This window comes from Amblyomma maculatum, chromosome 8 (assembly GCF_055883805.1).
Source record: "Amblyomma maculatum isolate TAMU_Amacu chromosome 8, ASM5588380v1, whole genome shotgun sequence".
Taxonomy (NCBI): domain Eukaryota; kingdom Metazoa; phylum Arthropoda; class Arachnida; order Ixodida; family Ixodidae; genus Amblyomma; species Amblyomma maculatum.
In genome coordinates this window covers 87,648,122-87,671,400 of record NC_139351.1, presented here as the reverse complement: position 1 = coordinate 87,671,400, position 23,279 = coordinate 87,648,122, and the positions used below count along the sequence as shown (strand labels likewise).

At 44.0% G+C, this 23,279-nt stretch overlaps 1 protein-coding gene across 7 annotated transcripts in view; it reads left to right on the top strand.

Annotated features, from left to right (window-relative positions):
- The window catches only part of LOC146181709 (inaD-like protein), a 1,346,554-nt gene that overhangs the window by 376,921 nt on the left and 946,354 nt on the right, over nt 1–23,279 (top strand). For all 7 annotated transcript variants that reach the window (XM_084576720.1, XM_084576719.1, XM_084576716.1 and 4 more), the window contains one exon: nt 3,899–3,950. The gene's annotated coding sequence lies outside the window, so the exon portion shown is untranslated. The remainder of the gene's footprint in view (nt 1–3,898; nt 3,951–23,279) is intronic.

Here is a 23,279-nt window from a genome sequence, read left to right as displayed (position 1 = left end):
TGCCAAAGATTGTTCCAACTACCGCACGATCGCGCTTATTTCGAATGCTAGCAAGGTGATGTTGAAAATCCTCCAAGGTAGGCTGCAGCAGTATGTGGATCGGGAGCTTCCGGACGTGCAAGCTGGGTTTCGCAAGGGCAGAGGAACTAGAGACCAAATTGCTAACCTTCGCTGGATCATGGAAAAAGCAAGAGAGTTCCAGAAACCCATCTACTTCTGCTTTATTGATTATGCGAAAGCGTTTGACTGCGTAGATCACAGCAGATTGTGGCAAGCTCTTGAAGAGATGGGAGTTCCAATTCACCTCATCTGTCTCCTCAGGAACCTGTATGAAGGGCAAGAGGCCACAGTCAGAACTGGGCATGGTCTTACTGATTGGTTTCCGATCGAGAAAGGAGTGAGACAAGGCTGCATACTGTCGCCCTGCCTATTTAACCTATATGCTGAGTGCATCATGAGGAAAGCCGGTCTGGACGAGTCTTCAGCTGGAGTGAAGATTGCTGGAAAACGTATCAACAACCTTAGATATGCGGATGATACCACTTTAATGGCAGAAAGTGAAGTGGAACTCAAGAGACTTCTGATGCGCGTACAAGAAGAGAGTGAGAAGTTTGGGCTTAAACTGAACATTAAAAAGACGAAGATCATGGCGTCTTGCCCTATCAAGTCCTGGAGCATCAATGGACAAGAAGTGGAAGCTGTGACAGATTTTCTGTTCTTGGGCGCCAAGATTACTTCGGAAGGAGACTGCAGCCATGAAATTAGGAGACGCCTGCTTCTGGGAAAGAGAGCAATGGTTAGCCTTGACCGCCTAGTAAAGAGCAGAGATATTAGTCTACCAACCGAGACCCGTATAACCCGTGCTATGGTCTTTCCAGTTGTGATGTATGGATGCGAGAGTTGGACTGTGAAAAAGCTGACCGCCGAAGAATTGACGCGTTTGAATTGTGGTGCTGGCGAAGACTCTTAAGAGTTCCTTGAACTGCCAGAAGATCAAATCAGTCGATATTGTTGACCATAAACCCTGACTGCTCATTGGAGGGTCAAATTCTAAAGTTAAAGCTCAGCTACTTTGGTCATCTGATGAGACGAGAGGAGTCGCTGGAGAAAGATTTGATGTTGGGAAAGGTTGAGGGTCGCCGGAGTAGGGGTAGGCAGCGAACGCGATGGTTAGATGGCATTCTCGAGGCATTGCAGATGAAGCTATGTGATGTTAAGAAGATAGTGAGAGACCGGAAAGCGTGGCGTGACATGGTCCATAGGGTCACGAAGAGTCGGACACGACTGAACGCCTGAACTGAACGGAACTGCAACCAGCAAAAGTGTAAGCAAGGCTAATCGATGATGAAAGTTCGAACAAAATGCGTGAATGACAGGCGATCATAGGCCAATGAAAAACAAAATATGCATATAAGTACAGTAGCATCAATATTGACCATAAAACAATGAAACATGACTGCACCAGCAACCAAGAACGTTGCATCATAGGTCGTCATGTCGTGATTTAAGGTTAAATTCTTTCTGGGCACAAAAAAATTGAAGCATAACAGCAGGCGACGGGATCGATAACACTGTCTGATAGGAAATTTAAAGCTCCCAGAAGCGGACGTGGTAGTAAAATAACTTAGGGTAAGCTTTTTTTCATTATGCGTCCAGACCCAATAGGGAAGCTTAGGAATAGTATGGATATTCGACCGGCCGTAGTCGGGAACTGAAGGAGTCACTGATGTTCATAACATCCCGGTCGCCTTACCGCAGCTAGAGCCTCATTCGTCAAGAAGGCAAGTCACTTCAGAGTTTTTGAGTCGTAGAAAAAATAAAGAAGGCTTCTATAAAGTCATGAGAAAAAGTTCGGATGAGGTTTGGCAAAGGCGCAAGAATGCAAGAATGATTTCCGGCGGGGTGGCCGCGTTTCGATCATAAAAAAAACCCGCTATATTCGCTTGTTTACTGCGATATGAGCGGACAAAAATTGTTCTTGAAAGCGAAAGTTAATACGGTGCACATTTTCTGGCATACGCACCCATAAATTCTGGACAGGCTTATTTTTAAACAGCAAGTTATTTATGAATGCACATTTCTAACATACCCTAAGGCTACACAGTAACTATCAATCGATATGAAGATCTTCGTTTGGTGCGGTTGTGGTTGTCTGCTATGTCTTATCAAAAACATTCCCCATTGGTTTTATAAAGCTGTCTTAACTGCTCGGGGCTAGAGCAGAACAAACTTTAAATGCAAGATGTTGCTACGCTTCGCAATCAAATACAGTATGTTCATAACTGTGCCTTACAATATTTCGCAATTTGTCCACTGTCAAAATAGCACCCTTTTGGTCTTCTATATGACAGTCTTACCTGCTGTATGCGAGAGCTGGACAAATTTTAAAATTTAAATTTTGCTACACATGTATGGTTAAATGGTTATAGACCATTCTCTTCAAAATGCTCATAACAGTGTGTTTCAATATTCCTCATTTCAACTTGAAAATAAAAGTAGCTTTTATGAAAGTCAGGTTTCCTAATGTAATATTGACTTCGCCTATACATGGAACAAGCGTGCTTTATTTAGAAGAACATAATTTATTCAGCCTGTGTAAACGCAATTAGTTCTGTAAGCTAGCTGTCGGCTCAGGAAAACGAAAAAAGCGCAGACTTTGCTATAGTTCCTCAGGGATACGCGATAAAAACGAAGAGTTTATGCTGTACCTTTATCCCTCTCTGAGCGGGTAAAAATTAAGCATCGTATACTTGTTTTTCCTACTCTGCGAGGAGGTCATTTGATGTATTAAACTGAAGCTTTCAATACAACTGAAGCTTTCAGTTGCACTAATCATGTAATATGTATCTGCGCCGGCATAATATAAGCATTCGTGTATATTTTCTGGATCGCCTTTCAAATAATTATATCGCAAGTTTTCTTTTTGCATGCAGAAAAAAAAAAGAAACGAACCTACAGATCACAGCGTTATCTATAGAAGTACCTCAAGTCAACTTATCACTTAAGATCCAAAAATATCTGTGTTTCAAAAGCCACTTTAACGGGCTTCAATAGTCACCCGATAGGAAGGAATGAATTATAATATGTTGGAAAGCATTCGGTCGAGTGTATTGTCACAGAAATTAGCGCGAAGCGTATTTAGAAATGCTAATTCCGAGGCATGAATTTAGATCTGAGCGACAGTATTGTAAACAGCGTTCGCGTTGTAATGCTCACAAATTTTAACGAACGGTTTAATTACTGCTTATCTAAGAGAAACAAAGAAACGAATAATAAAGCACAGTCGCGGCATTGACTGAGCACATGATGACTTAGTTACGTCATATCCCAAGCGCCTTTCGCCAGCAAGCGACGATTGCCCTGTCAAGCCAGGGAGGAGGATGGAAAAACAGAGAATGCTTACACACTAGAATATAGAGCATGGGAAGGGAAGAGCCGACACAAACGGAAATGAGGTCAATAAGTTATCGGCGGTGACAACAGAAATGCTGCGTGCGTGACGTCAACGTTGCAGTACAAGCACGTATATATTTTATTGCACTGTTTCTGTTGGACGCTAGGGTGTATCTGTCTGCGTAGTCTAATCAATGGAACAATTGTCGGCGTTTGATTGACTCTAAGCGGTACGCTGCATCTCCTTCCAAACTGTATTTGGGCTTACTATCTTTCGTATAAAAAAAAAATTATAATTCCAGCTGTATATATGTAGCTCGTTACGTATGGAAAAATATTTCGTATAAACCCATAGTACGAGTTTTTAAGTTATACACTGCGAGAATTCTAGCTGTAGTGCGCAAAGGAATGCTTGCACCGTATAACTCGGGTTGATTTTGCGAGACACTTGATTTTAGAATAAAATGCGAAGATGTTTCAAAATGTCCCCTTTGGTTTGTTCCAGGTCCGGTTCCCTTAGACGAGCTACAGAGGAGCCTTGGAATCCATTACGAGGGGTAAGTGTGCTGACAAAACCCGTGATATTAGAGTGGATTATGTAAAATGCGACGCTGATAATGTTTTCGGCAGTTCGTTTTGTAATGTACAGACCCGACATTTACTTCAATGATTCCATTAAAAGGCAGCATGAAAGAATGATGACGGTAAAATGGGCCGAGAAAACGAGCTTTGTCATTAAAATAAGTAATTTCTTTTTTTTTTTTTTGTGGCAACGGAACCTGTCTTGTGGAGAGCGCCTGCAAGTCATGGTGTTGCTTAAGGAGTAACGCAACGAAATCATCGAGCAGAACACAGCTTCTCACTGCCTGGCGGAGCACTGATCTATACAAGGAACCAAGTGTACCCACACTGTTGTGAAAAAAAAAAAAAAAAGCACTCAACAGTTGTTGAACTGGTGTTGAGCTGAGATGAGAGCTCCTCGATACTTGGACGAATAAACCATCGTGCTCTATGCTTCTTTTAAGCGTGCCTTGCAAATCCGGCCGAAATGCTGAAAGCACGGCGTCCCGTAAAGCCACTGCGTAACACCCAGATTACTCTGTCATCTCCAAAAGCTAATGCTATCATGTGCATCGACACTTGCGCTGAATTCCAGTCGCCGAGTTCTCTCATTGAAAGAGCTGTATCAATGGGTGATTTAGATTCGGACACGAGTACTGATTGGACGCGGGGCTAGAGTTTATAGGCTCCGTAGACATTTCGCTCATGCGGTAATATATCGACTGCTCAAAGCCTATACTGCTCGTTCGTGCGCTTACCGGTTGCGTTCAGGGGTCTACAGGCGTTCGCTTCCCCGCCTGCGTTGCATAAAGGTCTACTTAAAGCTTCGGATCACACTATTTTCGCTCTCAGCATCTTTCATTCGCTCTATTCATTGTATTAAGCTGAATAAATCAGAGGCGTGACTCCCTGTAGGCTTGATCGTCCTAGTCTTGTCATGCCAGATGCACCTTGCAAGGAGAGCAGCTTCGGCAAAGTGTAGCTTGGTGACCGCATCTGCTGCGCATGTCTAGGAATGCTGTTCGAATCTTCAGACTTGAAACGTTGCCAGCGGTGATGAAAAAATCTGCTGCCGTTCACTTTCACATGGTTCCCTCAGAAAACTTTGTAAGCTTATGCACTCGCTTTTACGTGTCCAGAGGCGATGTCCTCATTTCTAGCTGACCTATTTCCCCAGTTGTTTTGTCCGTATCAATCCGCACTGCCCGTTATTTCGTGAAACGTTTTGTTTTTATTTCCGCGGTCATGCACTTGCATTACTGAAGAAAAGTCACGCGCTCACCCTTGCGCTTCTTTTTCGTGGGATGGAGCAAGTCCGGAAATAAGCCATTTTTTAGTTATGTTTTACTGAACGGTCCGCCATACACTGAAACAGGACAAAGAGTGCAATTATTGACGGCAGTTGTGTTTGTGAACTAAATATGGGCGTGAATATAGTTTTTTTTTTAATTATTACTCCACATTCATCTCGCAATCTTTTACTAACTGCATTTGTTTTGTGACAACGCATAATTATGCATTGATATGAGCTGCATTCGTGTGAGAAAGGGGGGCTCTACGATTATGATGTGTTATGTAGGCTTTTCACATTTTCACTTGCGACTTGCTCCCTGTGAAGCGCTTTTACTTGGGCGCCGTATGCATCAACATTTATAGCAAAAATCTACTCAAAAATAATCTTCGCTCTTTAGGGGCTCAACGGCATGGGAACTGAGAAGTGCGGCGAGTTATACCATTTTCAAAAAAGAGGACATCTGAGCATTGCATGTGTTCTGTGTGAAATCAGAAATGTCGAAGAGAACGGAAAGGTTGAACGCCCTCTATGTTTCAGTTGAATGGCAATATGTTATGTTTTGAACTGCCGGTAAGAGCAGTAGTTAATTTCTTTGTTTCTGAAGAATCATAATTTACCGGTAGGAGCAGCTGCCGCGCGATCGGCTTCTACCTATGTACTGGCCAGTGCGTTTTTTTATGGCAACGCAGCTATTTTATTAATGGTTGCAAACATTTACGCCGGCAATATGTCGACATAAATATTCGCCGCATAAACTTCATTAGAATCTTTCATGATGAAATGAAGATTAGTTAGCAGTACAACATTGGCCGTTTTCAAAAAGCGTGGTGAAATGCTTGCTAGCGCATTGAAAGTACGTTTTTGCACGTCATGACGTAATTTTTTCCTTAATGTCTCATAGTAACCAGCTGATCCAGTATATTATAATCTTAAACAACTAATAAATGATTTGGGCCTTGGTTTTTCTTACAGAACAAAAATCATGGCGCCTTCATTCCGCAGTGTCGTTAAGAGAATTAAAAACTGGAATAGCTGCTTTAAATGTGCATCACATGCGAATGCAAAAATATAATTTGCTAATAGTGCTGCCCATCATTTCCCGCATCCTCAAGCCCTGCTTCATATTAAGTACCATGTTTTCCGTATACTCATCAAGCCCACATACTGCGACCGCACACAATGTGCGTTTCATGTTAAAGTTATTTGTTCTAAGTGGTCGACAGTGCTAAGGTTTGCTTTTCTGTTGATGCTTCTGTTCAATGCTCCCTGTGCAAGGTCATCATCCGCCGAAGAGGTCCATAACACAAGGTACATTTTTTTCTCAAGTCCCACGAGGGATCAAATACATCTTTGAAGCAATTCTTTTCAGTTAAGCCGGAGAGTACCCACTGGTGGATGGTTGTTGTCACTGAGAATCGAGCCGCGGACTTCCTGCATGGGAGGGAGATCCTAATCCGTTCTGATGTCGTAAGGATAAATACACTCATAATCAGATGTACTTAGCTAAACGAGAGTCTTGTTAGAATTGCATCATTTTATAATAACAAAATCATAAAGTTCAACCTCGTCCTCACTGCATTCCAAGAGGAGTTCCTACTTTCCTTAGCATTGACGTTGCAGACACCTTTGTGAAGTCCATTCATAGACGTAAGTGATGTTCTACCTACAACAACCCTAAATGCACACTGAGTGATGCACCGATTTGTCCTGCCTTTCATTGTGGTAATAGAAATTTGCAAGACGTTAATTTTACCTACCTTACTATTCATTGTCGGTACCCGCGCACCCTGTAATTTCGCTACGTTTTTATTGGTTCTTCAACGCACGTCATGTTTAAAAAGTCCTCGTAGAGACTAGAGACCCAGTTTTAAAAAACCTGTCGGCAACTATGTTTTGCTTACGAAGCTGTGTGAAAACCCATATATCCAATTCATTAAACTAGCGATCCCCCTTTTGATATAGGAAGAAAATTACGCGGGAAGACCATGCTCAGGGCGAAACACATTTACGCAGAACGGCAAGTTATTCGTAGCTGGAGCCCCATAATCACTTCCGGAAAAATGACTCAGTCCTGTCACTGCCCCACACTGGTAATACAAATTCTCTTTCAGGAAACTGAAAACTTCGGCATCAGGCGAAACCAGCCCCTCCCCCCCCCCCCCCCACCCCCTTCCTTTTTATTTTCAAAAGATTGGGCTTTTTGTTTTGCCAGCCATCTCAATAATCATGTCTCGAATTCGTCTCTATGCAAGTTCTTTGTAATGCAAGCCTCCGCTCGTCGAAGTGTCCAATCCCTGCTTGGTAGTTGCTATTAATTATGCCTGGCCAGGTAAAAGTTGTACATTAGCACTGTGGGGCTTCGACCGAAACCTGGAAGGCCGAAGGTAAATGCGTTGAAATTTATCGCCCCTCATACTAGTGCTTTGTGATTTATATTCTAAGGTTGTCCACGGACAGCGTACTTTTATCTAAACTTTGGACTTGTCGCCTGATAACACACTAATGGCGAATACGTGATGAAAAGCAGTGATTACATCGAAAAATCCTTGTCCACGAAACCGTGCTTAACGTAAAAGTCTCACAATTAAGCATATCGGAGGTCCAAAGAACGAGGAAACCACGAAAAAAAAAACAGTTATCTCGCTCATGAAAAAAATAAAAATACTTGTACCCTTTTGTTTCTGCCTATGCTTTCCGGTGTATTCATGGTCGAATCAACATCTTGTAATCTTCATATTTTCATAGGAAATGTGTGACCATGAAGAACTGAGCGTGAAAAAGAAAGTAATAAAAATGTGTAAGCTCTCTTTCCCAATATTATACAATATAGCCAACCTTTCCGCTTGCATACACATAAAACTGAAGTAAGGATCACCTTTGCTAACGCATCCTCTCCGTGCAAGCAGTTGGAAGTAACTCTCAGACATGTTTTATTCGGATTTCTGCATTTCTTGATTTGCTCCATACCGCAAGTTCTTCTTCGTATCTGTTTTTAGTTTCGATGCAATTTTCTGGAGTCTACATGACCCAACTCTTGTCTTGCTTTTGGAGCAGAAGGGATTGATCAATAGCTGCATAACAACAATGCCGTATACCAGCTGGCTGGCTAGTACGCACAACAAATGCGTAAAAAAGCAGCTTAGCATCGCGTTGCCGTGGATACGAAAAGTGTCACGGTATGGCGCTGCAGTCACGCCGATAATCGGTAGGAAGTTTACTTAGTGAGAAATGCGTGTGTCATTCAAGCCAGCTACAATATGCTAGGCGACAGAAGATTAGAATCTGCGAAAACAGCACTTTGGCAGGAATCGGAATCTTCAAAATTACGGCATTTTTTCTCCCTCCCAAATCTGAATGCTGGTACGCATGATACCTGCGCAGCCTTCATAAACCATTCAATGCCCTTAATATCTCTTCACTCAAAACTTCTTGCTCTATACAATATTTTTTTTCACTGAGGCTCCACATCAGACAGTGCGTATTTGTCTAAATGTTAAGTACAGCACAGTCTGCGCCTTTTCGCGTTCCCTTCAACATTTAAATAAAGCACTGTAAGAGATAAGAGGCTGGATATCTGGACAACGTGGACAACATACACTTTCCACACAGCTGTTGGTTGAAGAAATGCTTTTCTTTTTGTTGTGACACATCATGAACCAGGAAAGCTCTGTGTTCCTGTTTTTCATCTTCAACGGTTGGTACAACCGGGAACAATGCAAGTTGGCATTGGCGCGTTGGCTGAGCGTGAACCCGATGAAGTGTACAGCTTACCAATCACAGAACGAATAAAGCATCATGCATTTGTCAACTAATGCAACCAGTTAGCTGCATTACACTGTTTTCCTCTCCTTTGATAGATGTCATAATATCGTTCAGGTGCTTAATAACAGACGGGGAGTACTTGTTATTTTGGTGACTAAAGGAAGTGGAAGAAAAAAATATTCATGTACCTGCAAACCTACTGAGTTACCACCGCTGTCATGGGGTGCATATATAAGTGTAGTAGGGGATGAGCTAATCAGAGGAAGGGATGAGAGAAAAGAAATATTGAAAGAGAAGATTCACGTTTCAACAGCTATCGTCTGCCACCGAAGTGTCGAGCTTAACGGTGGCACGTCCAACAAACACGCATCTCTTAAGGAGCCACCACGGCAACCAGAGCATGCTTCAGGATTCCCAATCTCTGGGGGACAGGAGCCCACTAAGTACATCGACGGAGTGCAAAAAAAAAAAAAAAAAAAAAATGAAACGTGTCAATAGCCCGACCGGTCACGTGGTGCAAGTGGCGCATGCTTTGACTGCAGCGCCGCCACCCGGCCAGGGTGATAAAAGTTGTCAGCAGCGGAAACAAAGCTTACCAAAAGTACAGCAAATGGCAGGACGGTGGCAGAAGCATAACCAGCGTAACTTCTAGTTTGATGAGCTTTCAGGGAGCCAGTTGTGTGGTAATAGGCAGGTCGGTGCGTGCCTGCGCTCACAGACACACGAGAGACGCAGTTGGCGACAACGTTTCGGGAGCGGCGCGTTGCATCATTCACATAAGCGCTTCTGTGCTGGAGTGCACACATGAATGACGCCAGACAAATTACTAACCGCGCCAGCGAAACAGGACCACGGTGCTATGAACTGGCTCACTGTGTGCTGCGGTTTCGAGGCAGGGGAGGGCGGTGATTAGCTTCTTCCTCTCTCTTCCTGCTGTCCCAGATTGTGTTGTACAAGCAGTGCATGCCACGCCTGCGATTGAACACCGAGAGGAACAGTTCAGCCTGTGTTGCTCAACACTAAGCCAGCCCAGAAAGCGTGAAAAGAAAGTGCTAGTAGTGGTTAAAGTTGCTAAAACCATCCCTTTGTGAACACTCGCGGCTCAATGCCAACCTTAAAGTACTGCCATCGTCAGCGCAACATTTGTCGTGGATATTTCATTTATGGTAGTCGCATGCGATGGACTTTTGTGCATCTTTCAATGCAATCATGTTTCTAAAATTATTTCGAGCCCATTCATTCGCCCGCCGCGGTGGTAGAGTGGTTAGACGCCCGACTATTGTGCTGGAGTTACCGGGTTTGGTCCCAACCGCCGGCGGCTCCGTTTCGACGGAGGCATCCGTAAGCTGTGCTATGTCAATACACTTAAAAGATCCCCAGGTAGTAATTACTCCGCAGCCCTCCACTTGGCACCCCTTTCTCTATTTCCTCTTTCACACCCAACTTCCTCCCTTCCCCTACGGTGCGGGTCAGGTGTCCACAGAGCAAGCGTGACAGATACTGCGCCCTTTCTTTCTTGTGAACCAATAATAATAATAACAATAATTATTATTATTATTATTATTATTATCATATAATTGGTCCCACCAGAATTGAGAACACCAATATAAAATAATTTAAATTTATGAGCACGCTCATATCCTTTTTCGGCTTCAGACTGTTGGCTTCTAATGTATCCATGCCTTTGGCAGGTATTTCACAGCAGCATAATTCCTGTGTTGACAGCTTTGAACTTTCCATGAGGCAAGGGTGAATTCTTGGGAAAAAAATTAAAGGTTGGTTGGTTTGTGGGGTTTAACGTCCCAAAGCGGCTCGGGCTATGAGAGACGGCGTAGTGGAGGACTCCGGAAATTTCGACCACCTGGGGTTCTTTAACGTGCACTGACATCGCACAGCACACGGGCGCCTTGCTTTTCGCCTCCAACGAAAAGCTGCCGCCGAGGCCGGGATTCGATCCCGCGTCCTTGGGAACAGAAACATTTTACCCCGGCGGGGTAAAAAAGGGTTCAATTCTGCTTAACAGAACGTGGAGCGAATGCTTTGACTGCGGGCGACATAGCGTTTCATCGAACACAATCAGCGTGCCGCAATCCACTTTCATGGCCTACACATGGCGATATACCGGTAGACGCTTTTTTCCTGCTCCATTCGATCAGCTCTCCGCGGCGGCGCGCGCACGCGCAGTACGGAGACCACCCTTCTTTTCCTGTCCGCGCAGGCGCGTGCATCTGCTGGGGTGCAAGGCGTTGTGGGATGCCCCTACCCTCGTCCTCCTCCTTGTAGCGAGAGCAGCGGCGGAACTTATCAAGGTACTTTGTTGGGCGAGTCAGTAAAGATCCATTATTATTTTTAACAGCGCAAACAAGAAGACAGAGGACAAGATAAAAGGAAGCCGCAGAACAAGCGCTTGTACTGTGGCTTCCTTTTATCTTGTCCTGTGCCTTCTTGTTCGCGCTGTTTAAATTAATAATGGCGGAACGTATGTTGAACGGCGCAGCTGGTTGCCATGGGTTCCGCGAGATGCGCTTCTACTTAGTCTAGTGCAGTCTTCCTACAAAAAATTGCGGACGTTTATCCGGGTTAAATATAGTTATTCGAGCGTAAGCTTTGTTTAGCATGCCCGCGCCGAAGAACTGACGCACTCAGACAGGAACACACCTCAAAACTAGCGCCGGTGAAGCAGTTATTCAACCACTCGCCTAGTGATAGTGCACGATAAAGTACCCCAGTTGGTCAATATTTATGGAGCCCTCTACCACCGCTTATCGCAGGTCACGCTACAACGCGCAGGAGAATAACGACCTTGAACGTCCTACTGGCTTCGAAGGGAGGCAGTTCCTGGCCCTGCGGGGCTGGGACGGTAGGTCAGCGCCGCTTGAGGCGGGGGCTAGCCAGCCACCGAATTTTATCTGTTGTAGGCCGTCATTGCACCCGCCACCGCTTAGGTGGTGGACGGCGGTCGTTGTTGCGGCGCGCGTCTCTCTCCCTCTTCTTTTTCTTTCTTCTCTATTTTCTCTTCTGTCTGCACACGAGGCAGTTACCTGCCCCGCCGGGGTGGTGCAGTGGTAAGACGCCCGACTACTGTGCTGGAGAACCCGGGTTCGAACCCGACCTCGGCGGCTGCGTTTCGATGGAGGCGAAACGAAGAGGCGTCCGTGTGCTGTGCGATGTCAGCGCACGTTAAAGATCCCCAGGTGGTCTAAATTACTCCGTAGCCCTCCACTACGGCTCCTCTTTCTCTCTTTCCACTTTCACTCCCACCTTCCTCCCTTCCCTTACGGCGCGGTTGCGGTGTCCACAGAAAACAAGTGAGACAGTTACCACGCCTTTCTCTTCCTTTAAATAAAGAAATCAGAGACAGTTACCTTTCCCTTCCTATAAATAAATCAGAGGCAGCGGGTAGGAGTAAGACGCCCGACTACTGTGCCGGAGTACCCGGGTTCGAACCCGACCTCGGCGGCTGCGTTTCGATGGAGGCGAAACGAAGAGGCGTCCGTGTGCTGTGCGATGTCAGCGCACGTTAAAGATCCCCAGGTGGTCGAAATTACTCCGTAGTCCTCCATTACGCCTCGCTTTTCTCTCTTTCCATTTTCACTCCCACCTTCCCCTTCCCTAATGGCGCGGTTCAGGTATCCACAGTGCAAGTTTGACGCTCCTGCGCCTTTCCCTTCCTGTGAACCAATAATTATTAGGCAGTGTAGGTGGCTAAGCTACAAAGCCAGTAGCAGGCCCGTGCATTTTCTTTCCTTTCTTCCTACAGCCACAACAACAACAACCTTGAACGCAGGCGGTCGGTATTTCCGCAACCCTGCATTACGGCGACTGTCAGATCGTGATCAAACGCGCGAAAGAATGATTTACCTTGGAAGCTGCTATGCGAAGAGAAGAGCTTCCGCTGTAAACGCTGCGGTGGCGGTCTTATGATTATATAGTAAAGGCGAAAGCCGGACGTGTCTGCAAAACTTCCCCACAAGATTTGTCACCGAATGTGACGCCATCAACTAAATTTAACCTTTAGGGAAAATCTTATTCAACTGGAAATCGACCTCCTACCCCTCCTCTGGTTCGACGCGCCCACAACTACGTGCGAGACTGCAACGAGCTGTGTCATCAACATCGATGTAGTTACGACGTCAAGGTTTATTTTTAGCGGCAGAAAAGTGTGCAGTGATAGCGTTTACGGGAAAATGTGTCAGCCGCTACCCGATTACACTTCACGGAGTCGTAATACCATACGTCTCCAGGCACAGATTCCTGGGAGTAATTATTGACCACCGACTATCTTGGTCGAAACATATTGCTATGGTGAAGAAGAGGCTAATTAATTTTTGCCATTTACTTCGTTGCATAGCTGGCATGAAATGGGGTCCAACTGAGCGCTCCTTAATACGGCTTTACGAGGCTCTGTTTGTTGGCTACATCCGGTACAGTCTCCCAGTACTTTCTAGTATGAGCATTTCCTGCTTGCGGACTTTAGAGATCGTGCAAGCGCAGGCACTGAAAATATGCCTTGGACTGCCCAGATGCACCTCTAACAAAGGCACAATTGAAGAGGCACACGCTCGCCCAATGTCCATATACTTGTCACACGAACCGCTTCGTGTATATTTACGAGCACTTACAAGACACCGTTTTCACCCACTCAGCAAGATTCTGGATGAGAGGCCGGACTGCAGTTTTACAACTGCACTCCGCTGCCATCAGTCGCAAGTACCGACAGGATATGCCCTCCCATATCGTCCCACCCAACCACCATGGACGATGGATAAACCTTTGGTGCACCTTCGTGTTCCCGGAATACTAAAAAAATCTATGGTACCAATTAGTGGACTCAAACAACTTACTCTGGCACACATCTGGTCAGAATATCCCAGTTATATTCACGTATACACCGATGGATCTGTGTCAGCACAGGCATCCGCTGCAGCTGTGGTCATACCAGCTCAGAAAACGACTCTGCATTTCCTTTTGGGACATACCTCTACATCAACCGCTGCCGAACTTGTAGCCATTCGGGAATCTATTCGCTATATATGTTGGGAACCACCTCAAAAATGGTGTATATTCACGGACTCGAAGACTGCATTACAAATTTTGGAAAACTTCTTACGCCACACTGCCTATCAGTCCCTGGCACTAAACATTACGGAGCTCATCACATCTGCCCAGCTGCAAGGCCACATGATAATGTTTCAATGGATTCCTGCCCACTGCGGCCTCCATGGGAATGAGCAGGCCGATGTTGAAGCGAAAAGCGCACTCATCAATGGCTTCCAAACAGCTGTGCCTTTTTCAAGAGCGGATACGACGTGTCTTCTAAAGAGTTATATGAATATTGCTACAGCGACTTACTGGGCTCAACCAGACGCCCGACACATGCGTCTACGAAAGCTTGATCGAACATTTAAATTTACTGTTCCGCGTGATATTCCGCGTCATCAGACATGCTTGATACATCGACTTCGTTTAAACGTGGCTTTCACGCGCAAGTACTTACATTTAATTGGACAGATGGACTCACCGGAATGTTTAACTTGTGGCATCCCAGAGACTGTGGACCATGTATTATTGGTGTGCCCAGAGTATGCGAACGAAAGAAATGTGCTAGCTGCTTCCTTGAAGCGTTCAGACAAGAGGCCTCTGTCGGAGGAATTGCTGCTGGGCGCTTGGCAGGACAAGGGGAAGGGCATCCAGGCAGTGCGCGCTCTTTGCCGTTATTTGAGCGCCAGTGGACTTGATTCACGTTTGTAAAGCAAGCTGCTGTGTCTGTATATATATTTCATATGCCTTCTCCCACATCGTCACCCATCATGACCTTCTTTCTTCTCTCCTTCCCCTTCCCCAGTGCAGAGTAGCAGGCCAGATTTGAATTATTCGGGTCAACCTCTCTGCCTTTTCCTATCAATAAATCCATCTATCTCTATCCTACCCCTCCGACCTCCTGCTGGGCGCGCTAATCAAGATGGGTACGTGATGCAGGTATTGCACTGTTCACAACCTCATGTGCAGGAACTGCACCGGATTTTCCTTAACTTTTATCTGGCCTCCTGGCTGGGTACGGCGCCGCATGACAAACATTTTTAGAAAGCAAACGGACAAATGACGTCTGCATGGCCATCTTTCCTGTGACAAATCGTTAACAGGCTTTCATTCTTTCGCAACAGAAGTGACACATTCTTGCGCACAATCTCAATTAATCGTTGGGAATGCGTTACCAGAATGGGTTGTCAGAATCAAGCACAGTCAGAAGTGCTTATAAGTGTTCCTTTTCTATGTTGCGATTTTCACAGTAGTACATGCCTACAGTAAAGCGCAAGAAAACTCTATGGTGATTTATGTGACGTTCTAACGGAACCTGTGTACAGGCTAATGTTCCGGGGAGGCGAAGGAGGGATGTATTGAGAAGGGTAAAACAAATGCAGGTACCAACAGTTCGCAAACACTATTTTAAATTACACACTGAAACTTTGGCCGTGATGGTATTTTTGAAACAAAAGGACTGTTCATTCCTTGTGGTGCAGATTGATTTGCAAGCAGTTAGAGACAATTGGTCAGGCATTCTTGAATTGTTAGGTAGGTGTGTACTTCTGGCACGTCTTGCAAGGAACGATTGGGAAATACTTTTTACAGGACTCTGATGGAATATGATTTCTTTCTAGAAATCTGCTTTCTGATGCAGTGCCTTATGATACAGTAATTCTTATTGGCCTGCACAGTATTTGGCGCTCGAGAATGAACCAGATGCAAGCCAGCCCGAATTTCCGCGAAAGCATGCACTGGTTTATGGAAATATAAAAAAGATGGTTTGGTTTTTTGAGGTAACGTCCCAAAGCGACTCAGGCTATGAGACGCCGTAGTGAAGGACTCCGGAAATTTCGACCTTCTAGGTTTCGTGCACTGACAACGCAATGAACACGGGTGCCTTGCTTTTCGCCTCCATCGAAAAGCGGCCGCCGATAGAAAAGAGCTGACCCATTTCCTTAATGGCTCTTGAAGCCAAGAGCCTCTGTTGTGCCTAATATTTTATTTTGACGAAGCAAGTTGTGACTGATTATGAAATCTCTACATACAAGGAGGTCATAGTAGATGTTAATTATGCTGCGTTTATTGCGTCAAAGACACGCGATAAGCGCGCGGCTACCAAGCAGCGATTAAGCGAAACGTAATGTCACGCGTCCAGAGACAGTGACCGAACTACAATACATAAGGAGAATTGAAAGACGGTGCCTCGTTATTTAACCCTATGCAGCATTTCCGTGTAAAGAAATAGTCTGACAATTTTATTGAGTCCTCATTGGAACCACGACTCGGATTGCGGAGCTATATCTGCTGCTCTAGGCTAGCACTGTGTAATAAGCAGGGGTGTAATAAGAAGGCACACCGCCGACAAATTGACGCGTTTGAGTTGTGGTGCTGGCGGAGACTCTTGAGAGCTTCTTTGACTGCCAGTAGATCAAATCAGTCAATATTGTTGACCATAAACCCTGACTGCTCATTGGAGGGTCAAAATCTAAAGTTAAAGCTCAGCTACTTTGGTCATCTGATGCGAAGAGAGGAGTGGCTGGAGAAAGATTTGATGTTGGGAAAGGTTGAGGGTCGCCGGATAAGGGGTAGGCAGCGAACGCGATGGTTAGATGGCATCTTCGAGGCGCTGCAGATGAAGTTATGTGATGTTAGGAAGATAGAGACCAGAAAGCGTGGCGTGACATAGTCCATAGGGTCACGAAGAGTCGGACACGACTGAACGACTGAACTGAACTGTATTACTGCACAGGTTTTATTTACTTCGTTCTTCATGCTTTATGTTTTTAGAAATAATTAGCCGCGATTTCAAGAATTTTACTTGTGCAAATATCAGCTTGATAACCAGCTAAGTAAGTTATGTTTGGGCCAAGCTACTTACCTAACGGATATTTCTTGAAGGTGTGAAACCATTCACTACCGTTAGTTCACCACCACGAAAGGCTGGACAACTAAAATGGTTGGTTGGTTTATGTTGTTTAACGTCCCAAAGCAACTCAGGCTATGAAAGACGCCGTAGTGGAGGACTCCGAAAATTTCGACCACCTGGGGTTCATTAACGTGCACTGACATCGCACAGCACACGGGCGCCTTGCTTTTCGCCGGCACCGAAAAGCTGCCGCCGAGGCCGGGATTCGATCACGCGTCCTTGGAAACAGTAGTCGAGCACCGTAACCACTGTGCCACTCAGGCGGGGTCGGACAACTAAAATAAATAAACTCCCAAAATAATTCCATAAGACACGTGATGTAATTTGAAATCGAGTCTATTAAACACTTTATTATCGCCAAACATATTGCGTTTTTAATTTTTGCATCGCATTGGCCGTTACTATTTGTACGCCAAGTTCGAATCGCGCATTCATGCCGTCGTCGCCGTCGCAGGCGCCGTCTCTGCCACCGGACCCGCCAGGCAGGCCTCGTCCACATGCAGCCATCGCGATGGCGTCCGGCGCAGTAATCTGGGGACCACCGCTCGTTGCCTTGGTCCCTCGCGCTGTGCAGGTGAAAGGCTCACGCTGCAGCCTTTAGCCACAGGGAGCTTGCTCTCTCCCATAGTCGTCTTTAGGTTCTGCATAAGAGAAAATATTATTAGCTTTGCACATAATTCGGAAACGCTGAATGTCTGTTCGCCATGCTGATCTTTAGTCTAGAGCACTCTGGTGGTATTTCTGGGATTCTGTCTGACATATAATTGATGTTCAGAAAACTAAGTCGTGTATACCTAAATTTATTTATGTGTCGGAGGGAGTGACGAATTTAAAGCAGTTAAAATGACAAGTGTTCCATGTAAACTGGGTCACATTTGATATTCGGATATGTATGCATGTATGTATGCATGTATGTATGCATGTATGTATGCATGTATGTATGCATGTATGTATGCATGTATGTATGCATGTATGTATGCATGTATGTATGCATGTATGTATGTATGCATGTATGTATGCATGTATGCATGTATGCATGTATGCATGTATGTATGCATGTATGCATGTATGCATGTATGCATGCATGTATGTATGTATGCATGTATGCATGCATGTATGTATGTATGTATGTATGTATGTATGTATGTATGTATGTATGTATGTATGTATGTATGTATGTATGTATGTATGTATGTATGTATGTATGTATGTATGTATGTATGTATGTATGTATGTATGTATGTATGTATGTATGTATGTATGTATGTATGTATGTATGTATGTATGTATGTATGTATGTATGTATGTATGTATGTATGTATGTATGTATGTATGTATGTATGTATGTATGTATGTATGTATGTATGTATGTATGTATGTATGTATGTATGTATGTATGTATGTATGTATGTATGTATGTATGTATGTATGTATGTATGTATGTATGTATGTATGCATGCATGCATGCATGCATGCATGCATGCATGCATGCATGCATGCATGCATGCATGCATGCATGCATGCATGCATGTATGTATGTATGTATGTATGTATGTATGTATGTATGTATGTATGTATGTATGTATGTATGTATGTATGTATGCATGCATGCATGCATGTATGTATGTATGTATGTATGTATGTATGTATGCATGCATGCATGCATGCATGCATGCATGCATGCATGCATGCATGCATGTATGCATGTATGCATGTATGCATGTATGCATGTATGCATGTATGTATGTATGTATGTATGTATGTATGTATGTATGTATGTATGTATGTATGTATGTATGTATGTATGTATGTATGTATGTATGTATGTATGCATGCATGCATGCATGTATGTATGTATGTATGTATGTATGTATGTATGTATGTATGTAAGCATGCACCCACGAACGTACGTACGTATGCATAATGTAGGCACGCACGCACAGACGTACGTATGTATGTGTGTATGTCCGCGCGTGTGTGTGTGTGTGTTGTGTGTGCGCGTGCGTGCAGAATTAAAACTGCATCTACTTCTACGCCTTAGTACATATGAACATTTTTCTAACGTCAGCTGGTCAACGTGGTATAAAGCAGCACGAGATGAGGAAAGCGTAGGCTGTACCAGGTCCCAGCGAAATGATGAAAATGATGAAAACATTTATTGACATTTGCTTAAACCAAGATTGAAAAAAAAACATGGAGGGACCTAGAATTGGAAAACAAACTCAGAGTATACAGCCAGGGCTGTCGTTTTCTTCGTCCTCTACGCTTTATTATTTGATGAGATCTAGTAGGTATTTTTTCGTAATTTTGCTTCAGAAACACCACATAGACAAACAGCTAAGGAAATGATGTTTTGCGCCCAGCTACTGCTTACGTAAAGTATTTTTCTTAACTATTTGACATCATTCCCGAAACTAAAGTTCACACAGTGTACTGCTATAAATGGAAACCGCGTTAAATAAACTCGCGCAATAAAATGTTTCAGCTCTAAGGTTCCCAGACACGGCTCAGAGAAAAAAAAATCCGCTTACTTGTCTAGAGAACGTTTTCCCTTATTAGGATTTCAGTGATCACTGAGACAAAGCTGTGACGCTGTTACTCGGCACGTGACGGCTTCTTAGAAGATCAAAAATGGAAGCTACGTAGATTCTACCTTGGTGAAAACATCGCAGCTCTTTCCTTTCTGTGTTGGTGATTACTCCTCGAGCAAGACTGGCTAGTCATGTATTTCCGAACTGATACACTTTGGGGAGAAAAACATTCTACAGATTAGGCCAGTCAGCTCTCAAAAATATCCAGGGTGCTTGTGCAGCCCGATATTCTTAAACACTCGCATACATTTAGTTGGGACAATTTCGCTAAATCGACGTTTCTTGTTACACTAGTTCTTGCTAATTGTATAGCGATTATTATAATTGTATCACCCTCCCCTGTATTAAGCACCCTCCTTTAAAGGCCTTTAGGTGTAAATTGAATAAGTAAATAATCTGTGTCACATGTTTTCATAGCACGGCAGGCCTCTGAGAAGTGTTTTGCATCCTCATAACATGACCGTCCGACATCTGCTGTAGTCTGCAATCTAATTACCATAGTGTAAAATATCTCCTAGCATATACATTCTCCCTTTTTGCAAAAACAGCTGCTGTTAATGCTTTTACGGGATTTTTGAATCAATGTTAAGCCTATTTTCTCGTACTGTATGACTCGCATACAGGCAACTCGGACAGAAAAAATACGGAAACGCAGCCTGACATTCATATGAACCCGCCAGAAGGACTGTACTCTAATTGGTCTCTAACAACTAGCCTTCATCTATACACTGTAAGAAATGTGAATTAGAAATAAGGGCGTTTTTTGGGTAATTTTCAAGGCATTCTACAGCAAGACCTATGATAGCTGCTCTGAAGCCATTCTTCCCTAAAGTTACCTTATCATAATAGTGTGGCCCCTGTCTGCATTATTCCAATCTGGACAGTCGAAATGCGCGCCAAGGTGCTCGAGGTTGCTAACTCTGTGTTCCAAGGAAGGTAAGAGCATACGGAAAGACTTGGTAACTGTTTGCTTGAGGTTCTCTGTCCATCCTCAAAAGGTGACTCACGCACTGACCACTTTAAAACCCTTTTAGAGCGCAGCGCTTTGGGGCCCGTTCCTGCGTATCGCGTAGCCGTCGGCGTTGTCCCTAGTAACCAGCTCCGCAGCCAGGGCAGCGCGCGCTCCTCCCCATCCCCCTTCCTTCGGCGACAGCGCGTGTTCCCCGATTGCTGCGGGCGCTCCTGCCACCCCCCCCCCCCTCTTTCTCTCTCTCTCCCTCTCTCTGCGTAGCGGCGACGGTATTCTCAGGTTGCCGAAGCGCCGGCTCGCTATCAGGGGATCACGGTGCGTGCATTCCAAGCGGAAACGCAGAGCCACGTTTTATTGACTCGCTAGTGGCGTCAGCAGCATCAGTCAGTCGCTGCTATCTCTTCGCCGCGCAAAGTTCCTATGGGCTCACGCGCTGCCTCTCGCAATCTCCCGATAACTTAATTGCTCTCTTTATTTCTCCGACCGCAAAGCTTTCTTCATGACAGTGAAGAACAGTTAGTGGAATGTTCCTTGAAAGAATATGTGTGAAAAATTTAGAAACGTCTGTAATTGTACATATATGTCTTGCTCGAAATATTTGCCTCAATTTATCGAAAAGGTGAAACAGCTGATGAGCTGCGCTCAAATTTCGCATCGAGAAGCAACGTATTCGTTCGGCAAATTTAATTTTTTGTTCTTTTCAACTGACTCACTCTTTACAAATTCAGGAAGAGTAGAATACCTGAACATTTTTTGTTATTATGATGATGGAAGGGCTCTCACCTGCCAATGGAGGACCTTCCCTGGCCGCTAAGTTCTCCTCTTCTATGACCTCGAGAAAACAAGGCACGAGGCTTAGGTGGTGAGCTACTGCGTCCAGGTAGTAAGCCTCGGCTATGATGCGTAGCTTTTGCTCGTTTGCGAACACTGCGGGCGGAAACAATCGTACAATTAGCGCAGTTATCCCAGGAGAAAAAAAAACCGCTTGCGGCATTGTGGTTGGCACAGTTGAATATGAGTCCTGGTTACAAGAATTGTTTTATGTTATCCCACAGTGCGACTGACAGCCGCACTTGGTGCTACAGCCCGTTCTTCACAAGAATGGCAGGTCTCAAATCTGTTCTGTTTATCATAACATAGAATCTTTTCGTAGAATTCTTTTATCAAACAATAAGCAGGCGAAATACTTTTCTTTTCATCACCTGAATGCGTAGAGTTTGCGTAACAAGGATGAAGAAGTTAGCAGTTTTTGTCTTAGAGCACGAGTTTGATGTTTTGGGCTTTTCAGGTACCTGGTTCAGGAATTCTGATGATATCGTACATTTTGAAGGTTATGAATGTAAGCTTTATGCAGAAAAGATAAAATAGGCGGTGGTGTTGCAGTATATATCAAGCAAAACCTTTCCTATGAAGTCCTATCTGACTATACTGTTTTGAACTAGAACATTGAATCGCTTTTTGTCAAAACCAGAGCAATCATTTACAGACCACCACCAAGCTCTAGCGAATAATCCTTTCAGATTCTTGAATTTATGTTAGACAAACTCTCCGTATTCGGAATTTCTATTATCATTATGGGTGATTTTAATATCAATCTGCTTCGACGCTCCCATGTATATCTAACACTTTCGTAGACATTTTGTCTATGGCTTCTGCAATGTTATCAGTACCCCTACCTGCGTCGCTGATAATACTGAATGCTAAATAGACCTTTGTTTATTAAGCTGCGTTCCCGGTAACACGATGTCTAGTGTCCTTGCTAGCGACGTCAGTGATCATTTGTCCCTTTTTTGTTTATACCAAGAGGGTGGTCTAAAGATTTTCGTTGCACAGAAAGAATTCACACTACACGAATGATAACAAATCTCAACATTGAACAATTCCAAACTCTTGTAGCCGCTGTGAACTGCCACGAACTGCTATCAGTCCTAAACTCCAGGGACTTATGCGAACGATTCCTCGAAAAAATAATTGAATTGTATAATATTGCTTTTTTTTGTCAGAATAAAAATAAGCAATAGGGCTAGGAAACCTTGGGCTACTTAGTGATAAGAATAAAAGCACGAAATACTCTTTTCCATAACTTTCTATCATGCAGAGAGAAGTTATTTCAGGAATACAAAAAGATTCGTAACAAGTTAGGTAATGATATAATGAAAGCACGTGTCCACTACTATGCCAACAAATTTTCTGACATTTATTACGCTCCTCAAAAACATGGCGCATTGTAAAAAGCTTAATTGGTAAACACCATTTTTAACTTTTGGATCTTTTACTACTTCTGGTGCTTATGATTTCGATAAGTATATTCAGTGTAAAGTAAGTCCATGTTCATTTAGCCACAGAAACTGAAATTGCTCCCCTAGTTAATGACCTTAAAAATAACAGTTCATGTGGTTTCGATGGTATTATGACGGCGCCAATAAAAGTGGTTTCTGATATTCTATCTGAAGTGTTATGCCACCTAACTAATCAGGTGTTATTTGCAGGAATATTTCCAGATGAAATGAAAATTGCTAAAGTCATAGTTCTACACAAAGGGGGTGCCGTCGATTGTATCGGTAACTATCGCCCAATATCAGTCCTCCCATTATTTTCCAAGATAGTTGAAAAAGTAATTAATCTAAGGCTAACTAAGCAGTTGACTGAAAATGCTTTGCTCTCTGCAGCCCTGTATGGTTTCCAGAGAGGTAAGTCAACTGAATCTCCTCGATTATTCATTAAAGATAAGGTAGCACATAATAGAGACATGCAGTT